Below are 15,087 nucleotides of genomic sequence, written 5' to 3' on the forward strand. Positions count from 1 at the left end.
TCTAACACTTTTACAGAAGACGTGCATGTGAAAGGGCCCGGGGGCTCCAGGGGACATGCTCCCTTTGAAGCGGGGTGGGGCCACTTTAACCCTCCCACTGGCCCCGCTGTGCGACTCCAACAAGTAACGTCCCAGAAAGTGGTGTTGGGTGTAGGCCTTGATCACAAAATTTAAGGTGGCACCAAAAATAGTATTTTAATGCAATAATTTTTAAAAGTCAAAATTAATGTAAAAAAATCCATGATGAAGGAAATCTTGGCATTTTTAAATAAAGACGGGTTCAGCAGAATGAGTAGAGCAGAAGAGAAATAAACACGTGTCCACGGCTGCACCCGCCCGTCGTTAGCAGCGGCCCTGGCCTCATTCTACGGCATCTGTGATTATTGCGCAGGTTGCCAATCAGAGCCGGGAAGTGTTCAGGTGGGGTGCGGTGTGTGCCTCCCAGATGAGGAATACGGATACTGGATTTCAGGGGCGTCACCACCACTTCGACCTGGGAGCTTGCAAACCAGGACCACGGTGAATTAGGAGATAGCATTTTTGCGACTTAAAACGCGAATCGAGGGGAGGGCCCCCAGATCAATTTACTTTGTTCAGCCTGTCGTGCTAGTCCCCTGTAGTTCCCTCCCCCTGCTCTGTGCGTGCCCGTTGGCCCAGGCAGCAGCGCGCTTTGAATAAAGGTCAGAGAAGGGGTCACCTTCCAGACTATTCTCTTGTAGCCGGCAGCATGAGGAAGCCGGGCCCCCTCATCCGCCACTGAATCGCTGCAAAATTCTGGGCTTTCCTGACAGCTGCAAATCCCTCCCAGGAGCTGCAAAGCTTCTGGGGTTGCCATGGTCCATGGGAGTGAAATGCTGGTCGCCCCTGCTCCACCAGCCCCGAGCGTGCTGTCGCTGTCACCCCTCCAGTCCTTTTCAAAAGCTTTTAAAAGAGATCCGGGGCGGAGGAGGGGTGGGAGAACGGGACGTTAACCAGGGCTTCGGTCCAAGCGGCTGGGGCGAATAAAAGAGGCCTTTCTCAAACTAACGGAGCAAGTGCTGGGCTCCGTTCAAGGGATTTTTAGCCCTCGGTCCTTCCCGGTGCTTCCCAGGCTTCCCTTGCCTTGGGCAGCGCCGTTCAGCCTTCTCCCAGGGACTACTCGCCCTTATCCCTCCCTGGAGGGCCCGAGGATGCCCCCTACCCCAAACCTGCGGCGCGCAGCTCCTCCCAGCTTGTTTCAAAGGATTTCTCACCCCGGGTCTGGGAGGGGAAAAAAAAGAAGAAAGAAAGAAAGAAAAGGCTGAGCCGCAAACTGAGCGGCTGGGGTCTGGCCGCCCGCAGCCGCCGGGTGTGCCTGGCTCCTCGTGGGCTCACTTTCAGATACGCGGAACTGAGAAGACGCGCCGCGCGGGCGCAGGCCCCGCGGGGTCCCTCGCAGCTCCCTTCGCTCTCCGGTCCGCGGGCCAGCGGGCGGCGGGCGCGCGGTCTGAGCTCGCCTCCCCGGGACCGCGGCGGGTGCAGACAAAGCGGCGGCGGGGGGCTCGGGCGCGGGACCCGGGGCGCCGGGCCGGGCTGGGGGCGGGGCGCGCGGGGAGGAGCCGCCGCGGCGTCTTCGGCTGGCGGCGCGCGCCCGCCCGGCCCCGCGGCGGCGGCGGCGGCGGCGGCGCGTCACGCTTACCCCTCCCCGCCCCGAGCCGACGAGCCGGGAGGCGGTGGCGGCTGCTGCTGCGGCGGCGGAGGTGCAGGTGTCGGCGGCCGGTGACGACGGAAGCGGCAGCCGGCGGTGAGCGGGGGCCCTCTCCCTTCCTCGTCCCCCTCTCCCCTCTCTCCCGCCATGCCGGGCCCGCGTCCGTGAGGGGGGCCGGGCCCCGAACACCGGGCCGCTTCGGAGGGGACCCGGGAGCTCCGGGGGAATGGCCCTGGAGGCCAGCGGTGCTTGGCGTGCTCCCCGGGAGGGCCGGGAGAGTGGCCGGCCCCGTAAGCGCCGCGCCCGGCCTTCCCTTCCTCCGCCCGCCTCAAGATGGAGCTTGGACTCCTTGCCCTGCGCCGCCCCAGGCGCCGCGCGCTGCCGGCGCCCCGCTCCCCTCGGCTCGGCCCTGGGGGGTCTGCGCCGGGCCGGACCTGTTGCCCCCGGGCGCTGCCGCCGGGTCGCGCCAGCGTTCCCCAGGCCCTCGGCCCCTGTGCCCGCGAGCCGGAGCGGAGGGCACCCTGGCGTGGCCTCCGTGGCGGGCGCCGGCCGGCGGGATGGCCCCGGCCTGGCTGGTGGTGGCTGCTTTGTCCCCGCACCCCTCCTCCCCCGTGGGACTGTGATTCTTGGGGAAGGTGGATGATAAGAGGTGACGAGGATTTTTGAAATAACGCCACTGCTCCGTAACCCGAACCTTCTGCCCGGGCAGGGGATTGGCTCGGAAGACAGATGACACTTGTTCCGGGGTTATTTTAAAAGCAGAGGCTGCCGATTCCCCTCCTTGGGGGGGTCCTGGGCTTCAGAAACCTAGTTCGGACTGGGGGTTTAAATCCCGAACTCGGCTGTTTGTCCCCTTCATGTGGCTTTTCCATCTGGCGGGGACCGAGCGCCACCCCCTCCTCCCGCCACAGCCCCACCTCTTTGGCAGGAAGAAATTACACGTTAAGTCTGCAGCCCTTTGCGATACCTGTTTTTAGCAAAACTTGGGCACCAATTACCGTATTTAAAAAGGAGGGTGGAAAAAATACTGCAATTTTTTTTCTTTCTTTCTTTTTTTTTTTTTTATTCAACCTTGCCGTCCTGTTTTAGGCTAAGGCAGTGCCTGCCGGCGAGAGGTGTTGCCGCTGTGGTTCAGGTTATCGTTCTGGTTGGTGTTACTGTTTTATTATTATTATTGTTACTTAGAGTGTCCACAAGTGCAGAGACCAGTCTGCCTTTGGTTTGTTTGTTTTTTTTAATTGATTTTGGGGGTGAGAGATGGAAACATCGATGTGTTTTCCCACCTATCTATGCATTCATTCTTGCCTGCGCCCTGCCCTGGGATGGAACCGCCAACCCTGGCGTCTCTAAACAAGGCTCTTAGCCAACTGACCTACCCAGCCAGGGCTGACTTTGGCTTTTCTTAAAAATTAAAAAAAATTTTTTCAGCTACACTTGACATTCGATATTATAGTCTTTGACTTTGGCTTTAATGATAATCTGCAAGAATCCTCAGGTATGTTGCTCCCCAGCCTTGGGGGCATTTTCCTCCTCTGAAAATAACAACAATTAACACTTAAGGAGGGCTTCTTGCGGTCAAGCCCTGGGCAAGTCTTTCATGTGTGTTATCTACATCCATCTAACCAGTGAGGCTGTCATTACCCCTATTTCATCCTTCGAAAGGGGAAGCGCCTCCGCCAGGGTCACACAGGGAGCACGTGGTGGTGTCCGGATTTGAGCGCAGGTGCTCTGACCCCAGGTGCTTAATTGAAGGCGTGGAGTGAGTCTCTAGCAAGGAGCAAGGAGGGCCTTTGGCAAAGCGCAGGAATGGGCGATTGCTTGGCGGAGGGCTGGTGCAGGGTTTTTCATGTTCAGAGAAAGAAGTAGGCCTTTGGCTTCCTAGTAGGCCTGGTTCAAAGAGGTAAACAAAGAAACAAAAACCCTAAAACAAAAACAATGTGGGAACCGCTGGGTATTCCATGGGAAGATAAAGCTCACACCATTCCCCACTTTGAACAATTGCTTAAGCACAACATGAGCCGATCTGGTTTCTCTTCTTTAGTGATGTAGAACTTGGTGCGCTTCTTTAGATCTAAGATACATTTTTTACCCGGTATCTAACACTGAGCGTGATGCATCCCATGTGACCCCTACATGCATGGGAACTTAGTAGTGTTTAACTCTTGCTTTTTTAAAAATTGATTTGTGAGATGAGGGAGGGAGGGAGAGGAGGGGAGAGAGAGAGAGAGAGAGAGAGAGAGAGAGAGAGACAGAGACAGAGACAGAGACATCAATTTGTTGTTCCAGTTACTGATGCGTTCATTGGTTGGTTCTTGTATGCGCCCTGACTGGAGATTGGACCGCAACGTTGGCGTATGGAGACCGCGCTCTAAGCCACTGAGCCACCCTGCCAGGGCTGACTGGTTTGGTTTTTAAGTGCTTTCTCTGGAGGGATTCTAAACTTAATGGATGAGGTTTAAGAGATGAATTGGACCTCTTATATGCCATACAAAGATAGGCACCTTTGGCTGCCTGGAGTTCATTTGTTGATATATTTCTGGTCTTCCCTGTGTGTGCGTGTGTGTACAAGGCCCTTGCACATGTGTATTTCGCTTTATAGCACACTCTGCAGGATTCTGCAGAGTCCCGTGTGCTCAGTAAATATTTGTTAACTATTACTTAGTTGAAAATAGGAGGTCCACAAGTTTCAAACTGGTTTTATAGGAGTCAAAGCTAAAGAAAAAACAAACAAAGAAACCCGGAAAGTAGTGTTGTAAAATCACAGGAAAATTGCTTAACATTTGTTAGTATTAAAACCTTGTCTGCACGGGGTTAACTAAAGTGAGACTTTCACCTATTATAACTTTACACTTTGTCCAAATTATCAGCTTCTTTAATCCCTTCCTTGTCCAGGTGAGATGGGAGGTAGTGTGTTTTTTCCTGTGATGCGAGTGGACATTGTCATTCATTGCAAGCTCTTCAGCTTGAGGTGCTGAGGTTGGCTTGTCCGTGAGTGGGAATGAGCACTCTTTCAGTCTTCACGCAGCAGATTTTATTGAGCATCTACTGTGTGCCAGGTGGCGCTCCGGGATCGGGTGATAGAGCAGTGACTAAAGCAGAAATCCCTGTTCCCTTGGAACTCCCCTTGGCCTGAAAGGCCACACAGCCAGTGAACACCGAGCAGGAAACGGCCCCCGCGTTCATGTCACATTATGTTAAGCAACGCGGAGACTGGTTGGCAGTGGAACCTGCGGTGGCTGGCAGAAAGGCCGGCTGGTGCTCGCTGTTCGGACTTGCTGTTGGGCGTATCCTTTCCTATTTGCGCGGAGGATCTCGGCTCATCCCTAGGAGGCCTTGTAGCTGATATTTGCATGTATAGCTTTTTCCTGGAATTGCGCTCCCAGCCGCAAAGCCTGCCTTTTTATTCTCAAAAGTTTCATGGTTCAAAATTTATGTTTAAGATAAACTTTTATGCTGGTCTCCAGGATCACCCTGCATATGATTTTTTTAGATACCTGTTTAGGGAGGCTTTTAAACTATTATAGCATCTTATATATTTTTAATATGTGTAGTGTATTTTTCCCATGTAGATGGAACTCAAGGAATCCATATGCTTCCCATCAGCATTTGAGCTACAATGCACTTTTAAGGGAAACCATATTGACTGATGGTACTGCACAAGAATTGCAAGCAAGAGTGACCTCTTCAGATTTCAATCAGGGAACAGAAGAGGGCCTTTCTTTTTTTCCTTTTGGTGGGTTGGCAGACTTAATTAACCAACCTGGAATTTGGCTAGGACACCTGGGTTAATATCCTGGCCCTGGCACCAAGTACCAAGGAATCTTGGCCACAATTAGTAAAGAGCTTTTTTTCCCCTCTAATCTCCATCTGGCACCTCCAGAAGGACAGATTCCACTCGCACTAGCTCAACGGGTGGGTCTGTTTTTTAATTGTCTGTGTTATTACGGTGCAGCAACAAAATCTTCCAAGTATTCTTTGTGGAACATTAGAAAAGAGGAAGTAGTTGTGCTCACAGAATCCCTGGGGGATCCTTCTCTGGTATGTCTGTCCCCAGGGAAATGCCATTCTCATCCACCTCTTCTCGGGAATCTTAATGAGAAGAGAGAGGGACAGTTTGCTGCCCTCATGTTTTATATGAGCAGAAGGTCTAATATACTCCCAACTTGAATTGAGTACTTTAATATTGGTATTTGCCTTTGCTTATGTCTAAGAATAGCTTGGAGTACATCCCAGTTTTAACTCTGCCCATTTTTCACACTTAAAATTGCTGAGTCCTTGATTTACTGTCTCATCTCTGAAGTTAAGGGCTTCAGGTTCCAGATGTTTGGGATGTGCACATCACCAATGTGCACAAACCCAGAATTTGGGTTTGATGTATAAAGGGCGTATAAAAAGAAGACAACTTTAATGAGGTTTTTCTCCCCCTGAATCTACAAATCCCCAGTCAAGCAGTGCACTAAAATACTTGGCATATCTTTTTCCTCTCTCAGAAGAGATAAGAGATACTAGGCATATTTTCCCAAACATCTTTCAGTCAAACCTTTTGACCTCCTGTGTTCTCTCTTTAACTGATTTTCTCCATAGGATGATTTCTTATTGGAGATACTATGTTCTAATTCCCAAGGCAGGAAGGAACCTTTTTAGCCTTTTCTTTCCCAGACTGCAGGATTAATAAACTTTATAGGCAAGGTAATTTTTTTATGGCCTCCGTGAAGGAGAACTTCTATCACTAAGTTTCACACATGGGTGACCAGAAAAAAAGTGTGTGCCACCGGAAGCCATGTGATCATTTTTATTTTGAGGTGCATGCGGCTGGCTTGGGTTGTTCCCTTGGGAATCTAGTACCAGAGTCAAACTTAGGTTTTAGTTTTCCAATGAAGTTATTATTTTTCTTTCAGATTCTTAGGTTTATTTCTTCCTTCCCTACTAGTTCTACAATTCAAGTGGCCCTTCCATTTTCATAACATGCTATCTTAACATATGTGCGTTCAGCGCATAAGGCATAAAGCATACACACACAGAAAGAAGGTAATTATTCATAATTCTGCTGTCCAGAGAAAATCGTTTCAGTATTTTGGAGCATGTATTTCCAGTCTTTTTTATATTAAAAAAATATTTGTCTGGATCTATATTTCTGTTTTTAAGTGATTAAAAGTGTAGCATTTTCTCCGGAACTACCCTCAGCAAACCAGCCTGGGGAATTGGAGCTGCAATTCAGAAGCTTGGGGTCCTGGCTTTGCTTCGGGCGCAGCTCCGTGAGCCACGTGAACTTGGCCAAGTCGCTCACCCTCTCTCACTCGGCTGCTTGCTCCGCCCTGTACTGTCGGGGTGACCCTGCCTCGTCCAGCCCACGGCACAGCTCCGCGAGAGAGGTTCGGTCTTGGTGACCTAGAGATCTCCAGATGGCCTTGTGAGCCCTTCAGACGCCAGAGAGGCTGGGGAAGACAGAGAAGGCCAGGGCCTGTCACTAGTGGCCTGCCAGTCACCTGGTTTATTTGGTAGCTTGGTTAAACTTATAGCCAAGCTTTTCAGATGAATGCGACCCATTGAAAATGTCCCTTGGGGTGGGAGAAAGCCCTCAGAATGCCCGTTTACCCGCCGTTTGCTGAGCGCGGGGAGGACTGTGCTGGGTGCCGGGAGCTCTCGGGTGCACAGGCGGGCAGCAGCGGCGGCGGTGGCGGGGTGGCCGTGGAAGAGTCTCCGTGCGTTTGCCGTGGGTGTTGCGTGTGAGGGAGGGAACCGAGGCCGGCTCCTGAAGTGAGGATTGGCGCTCGAGTTGGGCGCTGATGGGGAGGGCGTGGGGTTTCTGTGCAAGGGCAGCGTGGGCCGGACGCCGTGGGCCAGGCGGAGCAGGGCGCAAGTCATGGCGAGGGGACCGCCCGCCGCCCCGCAGCCTGGGCGGGTAACGGGCAGCGGAGCTAACAGGTCTGGGCTGCTGCCAAGCAGAGGCACCCCTGCCCCGGGGAGGGGCCATCCTACTGGCCTCCGGCATTCCGGAGTCACCAGGCCTTGCCCACGTCGCTGTTTCCGATGTTTGGTCAGAACTTTGGCTGTGAGGGCGACCGGGACAGCGTGGGTGCGCCAGTTCCCTTTTTGCTCAGAGCTGTGCAAGCACAACCACCAGTGTCAAAGTATTTTCTTCTTACCGAGCAGAAACCCCCGTGCCCGCGGGCAGTGCCTCCCCCCGGCACCGCCCCCCGCCAGTGCGCCCAGCCCGGGGCTCCCGTCCTGCCCTCTGGCTCTGTAGATTTGCCTGTTTTTGGACCTTTCACATAAATGGACTCGTGCAGTAGGGCTGATATCTTCCACTTAGCAAAGTGTTTCCAGGGGTCCGCCCATACCGGAGCACGTATCCGTACCTTGTTCCTTCTTACGGTGGAGTTACAGTCCATCGTATGGGTGTGCCGCATTTTACTTTTCATCAGCTGATGGACTTTTGGGTGGTTTCTGCTTTTTGCTCACCGTGATTATGCTGCCATGACTGTTGGTCTGTAAGTTTTTCAGTGGACGTAGCACGTGCGAACCCTGCCTTTGGAGGATCTGCACGACTTTGCCAGAGTGACGGCGCCCCGGGCGGTGGAAGGGGTCGCCTCTTTCACGTCCTCACCCACACCTGTTGCTGTCTGTCTTTTTGATGACAGTCAGAGGGGGCCGCGGGGGTGAGGTGCAGCACCTCCTGGTGGTCTTGACTGGCCTCCTGGCTAGTGGTATTCAGTACCTTTTCATGAGCTTACTGGTCATTTGTACAGCTTCTTTGGAGACGTGCCAGTTTTTTTGGCCTCAAAATATTAAGTATAAAAGCAAAGTGCAGAACACTGGTATGTTACCATTTAGGGTAAAGGGAGTATACAAAAGAATACCAATTATTTGTTTTTCGGCTGTTTTTATTGTGGTAAAATACACATAACGTAAAATTTACCACCCTCCCCGTTTCTAAGTGTGCAGTTCAGCGGCACGAGGGACGCTCAGGTGGCGTGCAGCTGGGGCTGCGTCCGCCTCTGCCCAGCACGCCCTTCCTCCGCGGAGCCGGCGCCCTGCCTCCACTCCCCGACCCCAGCCGTGGGCGACTGCCCCTCTGCTGTCTCTGCGGTTCTCACTGCTCTCAGGCGCCTGGGACGCGTGCGGTCACGCAGCGTGTGCCTTTCTGTACCTGGCTTACTTCACTCAGCAGAATGTCCTCAAGTTTCATCTGTGTGTAGCTTGTGTGCCTTCTAAAACATCTTTTTCTTTTTCAATTATAGTTGACATTCAACATTATTTTTTATTAGTTTGAAGTGTACAGCATAGTGTTTAGACATTTATATAATTTGCAAAGTGGTCCCCTTGATAAACCTAGCACCCAGCTGACACGCTTACTACAGTGTTATTGACCATGTTCTTTGTGCCGGACGTTACCTCCCTGTGATCATTTCGTCTCGGCCAATTTGTCCTTCTCAGTCCCTTCACCTTTTCCCCCAGGCCCCACCCCCTCCCGTCTGGTGGCCATCAGTGTGTTCTCTGTATCTAGGAGTCTGTTTCTGTTTTGTTTGTTCTTAGATTCCACATGTAAGTGAAATCATATGGTATTTGTCTTTGTCGGAGTTATTTCACTGAGCATGGTGCCGTCTAGGTCCATCCGTGGTGTTCCAGCTGGTGAGCTCTCTCTCATTCCTTTTTATGGCTAAGTCATGCGCCATTGTAGAATCTCCTTCCTTTTTAAGGCTGAGTACTACTGCTCCGACGTGTGGATGTCCCGCAGTTTGCTGATCGGTCCATCCGCTGCGCTTCCAGGTTCTAGCTGTTGTGGGTGGGAACGTGGGCGCACAATGTCACTCTGTAGTTTTTATTTGCATTTTTTAATGGTTCGAGATGTTGAGCATCTTTTCGTGTGCTTATTGGCCATTCATATAGCTTTGAAAAAAGTGTCCTTCTCAGTCCTTTGTCCAGTTTAAATCTGGTTGTCTGGTTTTTTGTTGTTGTTGGATTTACCAGGTTCCAATTATCTTTTAATTTGTCTGTTCTTTGGCATTTACTGAGAACCTGCTGTGGGGACGCACCAGTTTAGGTGCTGGGGATACCAGGCTGCGTCGGACGGGCCCACGGTCTGCCCTTTGGGAACCAGGGCTGTTCGTGAAGTGAGGGCGAGAACAAGATTCAGTCTTGGCCTCACAGCAAATCCCAGCTCCGTTGCTTCACAGAAGACCTTGTATAAGCTATTCAGCCTCTTGGAGCTCAGTTTTCCGATCTATACATTGGGGGCGATGGCCACTTCCTTTAGTCTCTGCGAGGATTAAGTGACTATGGAAAACTGAGTGCGTGTTAGCACTCTTCTCTCCCCTTCCCTGTAATGCTTGTGTCTTTCCTGACTTCCTGTTGCGAAAGGAAGTGGCACCTCGGTTCTCGTCTTCCACCTGAGTCAGAACGGGGAGCCCGCCTCTTCCCCGTGGTACACGGAGGCCTTCTCTCCTGCGTGGCCTAGAGCGCTTGCTCGGCTGGAGCGCGCCGCCGATGCTGGAGGGCGCGTTCTTGACGAGCGGTTGTCCCTGAGGAACCTGTAACCATGAGGAGTCGAACATTCCGCTGGAAAAACAGCTCATGCTCCTCCTGTCGACCGTGTGCCTTGCCAATTGCAGGCCCACCGGTGTGTTAGATTTATTTTCCACAGGTTAATTGTGGGGGGGGGGCAGGGAGGGTTCTTTCCAAGGTAGAACCTGCTGTGTGCGTCTGTGTGGAAGGTCACCAAAACAGGTAAGAAATAACCAGCAGTGACGTTGGGGGTTAAGATCCAAATGAAACCAATTTCTAGTTTCCATGAACAGTGAGTCGGGGGCAGGGCACTGCATAGAACATTGTCTTGGGGCCTTGAGAGGAAATTTGGCAGAGTGGTATCTTCCCTGGAACTAGGCAGGTTTCTCGCAGGAGTTGTTGTGACTATAGGATGTGGTCTTTTTTCTCCACTGGATCTAAAGACCTGGAACCCTGGAGGGGACCCTGAGAGATGTAGGTCACTCAGGAGGAAGAAAAGTACGCCCCTGAGGGACCTGTCACCCTGGTGGCGGGAACCTGTAGCATCTGTTAAATTTACGCATTTGCAAAGTGAGAATTTGAAAGCTTTTATAAAGAGAAAAAACAACACGGAAGTGATGGCTTCTTGTACGTGTGTCTCTGCGCCCCTTTCTAGTTCAGAACAAACGGTTGATCCGTGTTTGCTTTTATGAGGGCAGATGAGAAAGTTTTATTCATCAGCAAACTTTGGGTCAGGAGCCTTTCATCTGGAGCCTGGGGTTTAAGTCCTAGACTGTTAAGTAGCTGGGGCCTTAAGTGATTTAACTTTTTAGAAGCATTTTCCTCCATGGTAAAATGAGGAGGTTGAACTAGATTGCCAAGGTCTCTTCTGAGTCCAAAGCTGTATGATGCTATATTAGGCACATTTGCTCCTTTGTACACATGCGTATAATTGATGGCCGTTGACCTATTAAGTATGTTCTTCTGGGAGATACTAACCAGGCCTAGTAATTTCAGCCCCTTTCAAGCTGGCGGCACTAGAGGTACAAAGCCACCAGATTTAGTAGAAACGTGTAAATGAGCAGAATAGCTCAAATTATTCAGCTTTTCATGTCCCCCCCCTTCAGTTCCTTTGCAGAGGAGGAACTTTGGGAGGCAGCTTATTTTTTGCTTAGATCTAAGTAGCAGGCGCATAGAGACGAACTCTTGCTCAGCTGGAGCCGTTGGAGGGCACGGCCGGCCACCGGCAGCCACGGCGCGGCCCGGGCTCCAGGAGACCGTCTGATGCCCCAGCTCGCTCGGCCTCGCCTGGGCCTCAGCCCCGCCACCTCCTCAGACTGCTGTGGACGGTGACGCTCCGGGGACAGCTTGTAGTCCGCACTGTGTCATACGCACTTTCAATTTTAAAGATGTAATTTTCAGGCACACTGTAATTTTCAAGCCCTAATGATGCCCTATTCTGACTTCATTCAGCAAACATCCTACACGGAGCAACGAATTAAAATTTTACTTCTGGCTTTGAAAGAAAGATGTGGTACAAGCTTTCTCAGTATCTTATCGTGTGACGTTCTCCAGTCAACACTTACGGTTGCTAGGCTGATTTCATGACCTGCTTTGTGCGGGCCCTACCAGTTAGAAATTGGAAGTACAACTCCCTCTATCACTGTTTGAATTAAGGAGCCAATTAATTTTTTCACCCTCACTGGCTTGTGTCAGTGCTTTTGCCTAAATGGGCTCCATACGTTGATCTCTTTAGACAGTGACTGTCCTATTAGCTTACCCTTCGCCGTCAGGACGCCCTCCTTGCGGGAGATGTGCGGTTTGTGTCCTGAATCTTTGAGTTAACTTTACAGCTGTCGAATCCAGACTACTTAAAAAATTGTATCCCCTCTAGGATATGAACTACCCCTAAATGCTTACGTAGGTAGGTAGACACCAGCGGAAACAGATCGGGGTGGTCCTCGGGCACAGCGAGGTGGCGGAGGGCTGAGGAAGACCCCGCGCCCTGCTTCCGGGGGTCCTCCATCGTTCTTTGTGAGCGCCTCCCTCAGGAGCCCCGAGAGAGGGCAGCGGTAGGGCCTGTCTGGGTGTGAAAGAGCGCGCGATGGGTTCCCAAGAGCACTTGGAAGTCTTTGAGGAAATACTGGTGTTTATGAGTATTCGTGACATGGAATAAAAGAGGGACAGGCTGCATGGTTGCCGTGCTGGGTAAGTTTTGTTCGGTATCCACCACGTGATCTGACGTTAACACTGATTGGACGTTACCAAGGAGTGGTTGGTCTCTTACAAGGGAAGCCAGTGAGGGTCATGATATATTTTTTTTTATCCTTATCCGAGGGCATGCTTATTGATTTTTAGAGAGAAGGGAAGGGAGGGAGAAAGTGAGGGAGAGAAACATGGACGCGTGAGAGAAACATCAGTCGGTTGCTTTTTGTGCGCCCCCCGACCGGGGACCGAACCCGCTGCCCAGGCGTGTGCCCTGACCGGGCATCAGATCGGCGACCTTTTGGTGTTTTGCGGGAATGCGCCCAGCCCACCGAGCCGCACCGGCCAGGGAGGGGACCGTGTTTTTGAAGAATAGCTGTGACTGCTCTTACTCTGACACATGGCCCTTCAGAGTTAGGTCGGTCAGTCCCGTGAAGCAGGGTGATAAACCTGATAGGAGACGTGGAGCTGAGTGGGAGCGTCGGCAAGCGGTGCCGTAGTTAAGCTGGTGTTTCTCTCAGGTCTCCTCTTCCCTTCCTTCAACTGACTTTATTGTTTCGTGTCATGCTTTATAATGGTTTGTGAAATACACAGACGCGGCAGCACAAGACTAGGTGATTACCGGCTCTGCCCTCAGCTTGTGGGTAACTGTGAGGTGATCAAAAGCGGTGCAGGAACAACCTGAAGGAACTGTGAGAGAGGCAGCGGGCAACTTTCGCTCCGTAGAGGGTCCTGTTTCTTTAGCCAGGTGGTCCTTGGAGAGCGCTGTAATTTTCAAGCTAGACTAAGATGCTGCTTTTTCCCATTTATGTCAAAAATTAAATAATAAGCAGTGGTTTTCTTAACTTTATCTTTTACTTTGTATAGGGGCGTTTATTGAGAGTCTTAGGCTCCTGCTACTCTACTGTATTGAGAAATTCTAGATTTCACACCGTATGTCAGCATTTCGTGGAGCTCTGTTTGCAGATGGTCGGGCCACTGGGCAAACTCGACAGGCTCCGCCCACCCCGTTGGGCACTCCCCTCGGAAGGACAGGGTCAGCTTTCTGGAAGGCGGATCCTCTTTCTATCTCTTTCCACTCTGGAAAACTGCTCTCTTTCACTTCTTGTGTGCGTTTATTTCTGCCAGCGCTCTAAGCCCTTTTTCCCTGGCTCATCTTCGCATTTTCCCCGTGTCTTGGAATGTGCAGCTGGAGGTGGTGGGATAAACACACTAGGAATTTCCCCTCGCGCTCAGAGGCACCGGCCTGTAGACTCGCCTCTCGTGTGTAAGATTTTACCATTACCCTTCACACCAGCCACTCACTCGCTGCTGAAACCCAGGGGCTCCTGGCCCTGCTCGCTCTTCCCTCCAGCCTCTCTCACCTGTGCTGCACGCACAGCAGCGGCGGTGGGGGCGGGGGGCCCTTCTCTGTGGCTTGTGCCCTGCACCATGCTGGGTGACATCACACACACTTTCCCTGTGTTCAAGGGGCGTGTTCCTGGGAGGCCTGATCGGTGATGAGTGATGACCTTAGGTGGCCTCCTGTCACTCGTCAGTTCATTGTGACTGACCACTCATGTGCCTGCCAGACACGCTGCCCTGGAGGCCAGACTCCCCTCTCCATCCCCCCCCCCCCCCCCGTGGAGGAGCCTGCATCTTTATTCAGACCAGCAGGCCCCCCAGGGGTTAAAATGTGGGGCGGAGCTTTGTCCTCCCTAGGTCTCTAATTTTAATTACAGTCAGAGGCAGTTTACCAAAGCAGGGAGGGGGAAGGAAATGTCCGAGATTAATAAGAAACGAAGAATGAGGATGTGACGCTGAGGTGGTGACACCCTTCACCGCTTCTCCTGCAGTTCCCCCTCCAGTCCCCCCTCAAGCCTGCCTTTGCACACGGTCTTACCCCGTGGGGTCGGTCTCCTGCCGCCGGAAGGGCAGCAGGCGCTGAGCTGCTCCGGCCGCTCCCAGGCCCTGCTTCGTGCTTGAAATGCCGCCTCCTGCCCTCCTGGCCTCATGCCTGCCAGCCCCTACCTCTCAGGGTCCGTTCTTGTATCTTGGGACACAGTTGTTACATTTTCATCTGTAGCTCAGTCTCTCCGCTTTGAGTTTTGTGTGGGCATATTTTCAGGCTCAGGGCTGAGCCATCCGTTTTACTGGGCAGGGCTGTGTCCCACAAGCAGGGCTTCTTGACACCTTGTCTCCTGTCAGATGGGGTTTTTAAAGGTCCTCTTACTGTAAATGCTACTTTTTTTCCCTCTCAAGAACAATGAAATTATTCACAGGAGTGAGTACTATGCAAGAGCTTCTCTGCCCTCTTCCTCACTCACGTGTTGCAGAGAAGGGGGAAAGATGAGTCCCCCCCCCCCCCGGGGGGCCTGGGCGAGCTCGCTGCCAGTGCCAGTCCGAGTCCCTGACGGTCTGCCCTGGATGCATGTTCCAGGCCTGCGCAGCCCAGGACAGAGCCGCGGGCCACGGACGGCTGTGGCGCGTTTGCGGCGTGACAAGTCCACGTTGAGATGCGATCTAAATATAAGATACACACTGGATTTCAGAGACCTAGAATGAGGGAAAGATTGTGGGATGGCTCGTTGATAATTTGTATACTGATTCCATCTCGAAGTAATATTTTGGATATATTGGGTTAAATATGTTATTCATTTTAGCTGTTTCTTTTTAATTTTTAAAAACGTGGTTCCTAGCAAATTCAGAATTACACGTGTCTTGCATTATATTTCTTTTTTTAAGTTTGTTTG

The 15,087-nt window shown here is 51.9% G+C and overlaps 1 protein-coding gene across 3 annotated transcripts in view; it reads left to right on the forward strand.

Moving 5' to 3' along the window:
* Positions 1 to 1,582: 1,582 nt before the first annotated feature.
* The window catches only part of CLIP1 (CAP-Gly domain containing linker protein 1), an 87,504-nt gene continuing 73,999 nt past the window's right edge, over positions 1,583 to 15,087 (forward strand). For all 3 annotated transcript variants that reach the window (XM_054593914.1, XM_054593916.1, XM_054593915.1), the window contains exon 1: positions 1,583 to 1,762. The gene's annotated coding sequence lies outside the window, so the exon portion shown is untranslated. The remainder of the gene's footprint in view (positions 1,763 to 15,087) is intronic.

Source organism: Pteronotus mesoamericanus, unplaced genomic scaffold, assembly GCF_021234165.1.
Source record: "Pteronotus mesoamericanus isolate MK-2021 breed Mesoamerican mustached bat unplaced genomic scaffold, CSHL_Meso_final scaffold_507, whole genome shotgun sequence".
Lineage (NCBI taxonomy): Eukaryota > Metazoa > Chordata > Mammalia > Chiroptera > Mormoopidae > Pteronotus > Pteronotus mesoamericanus.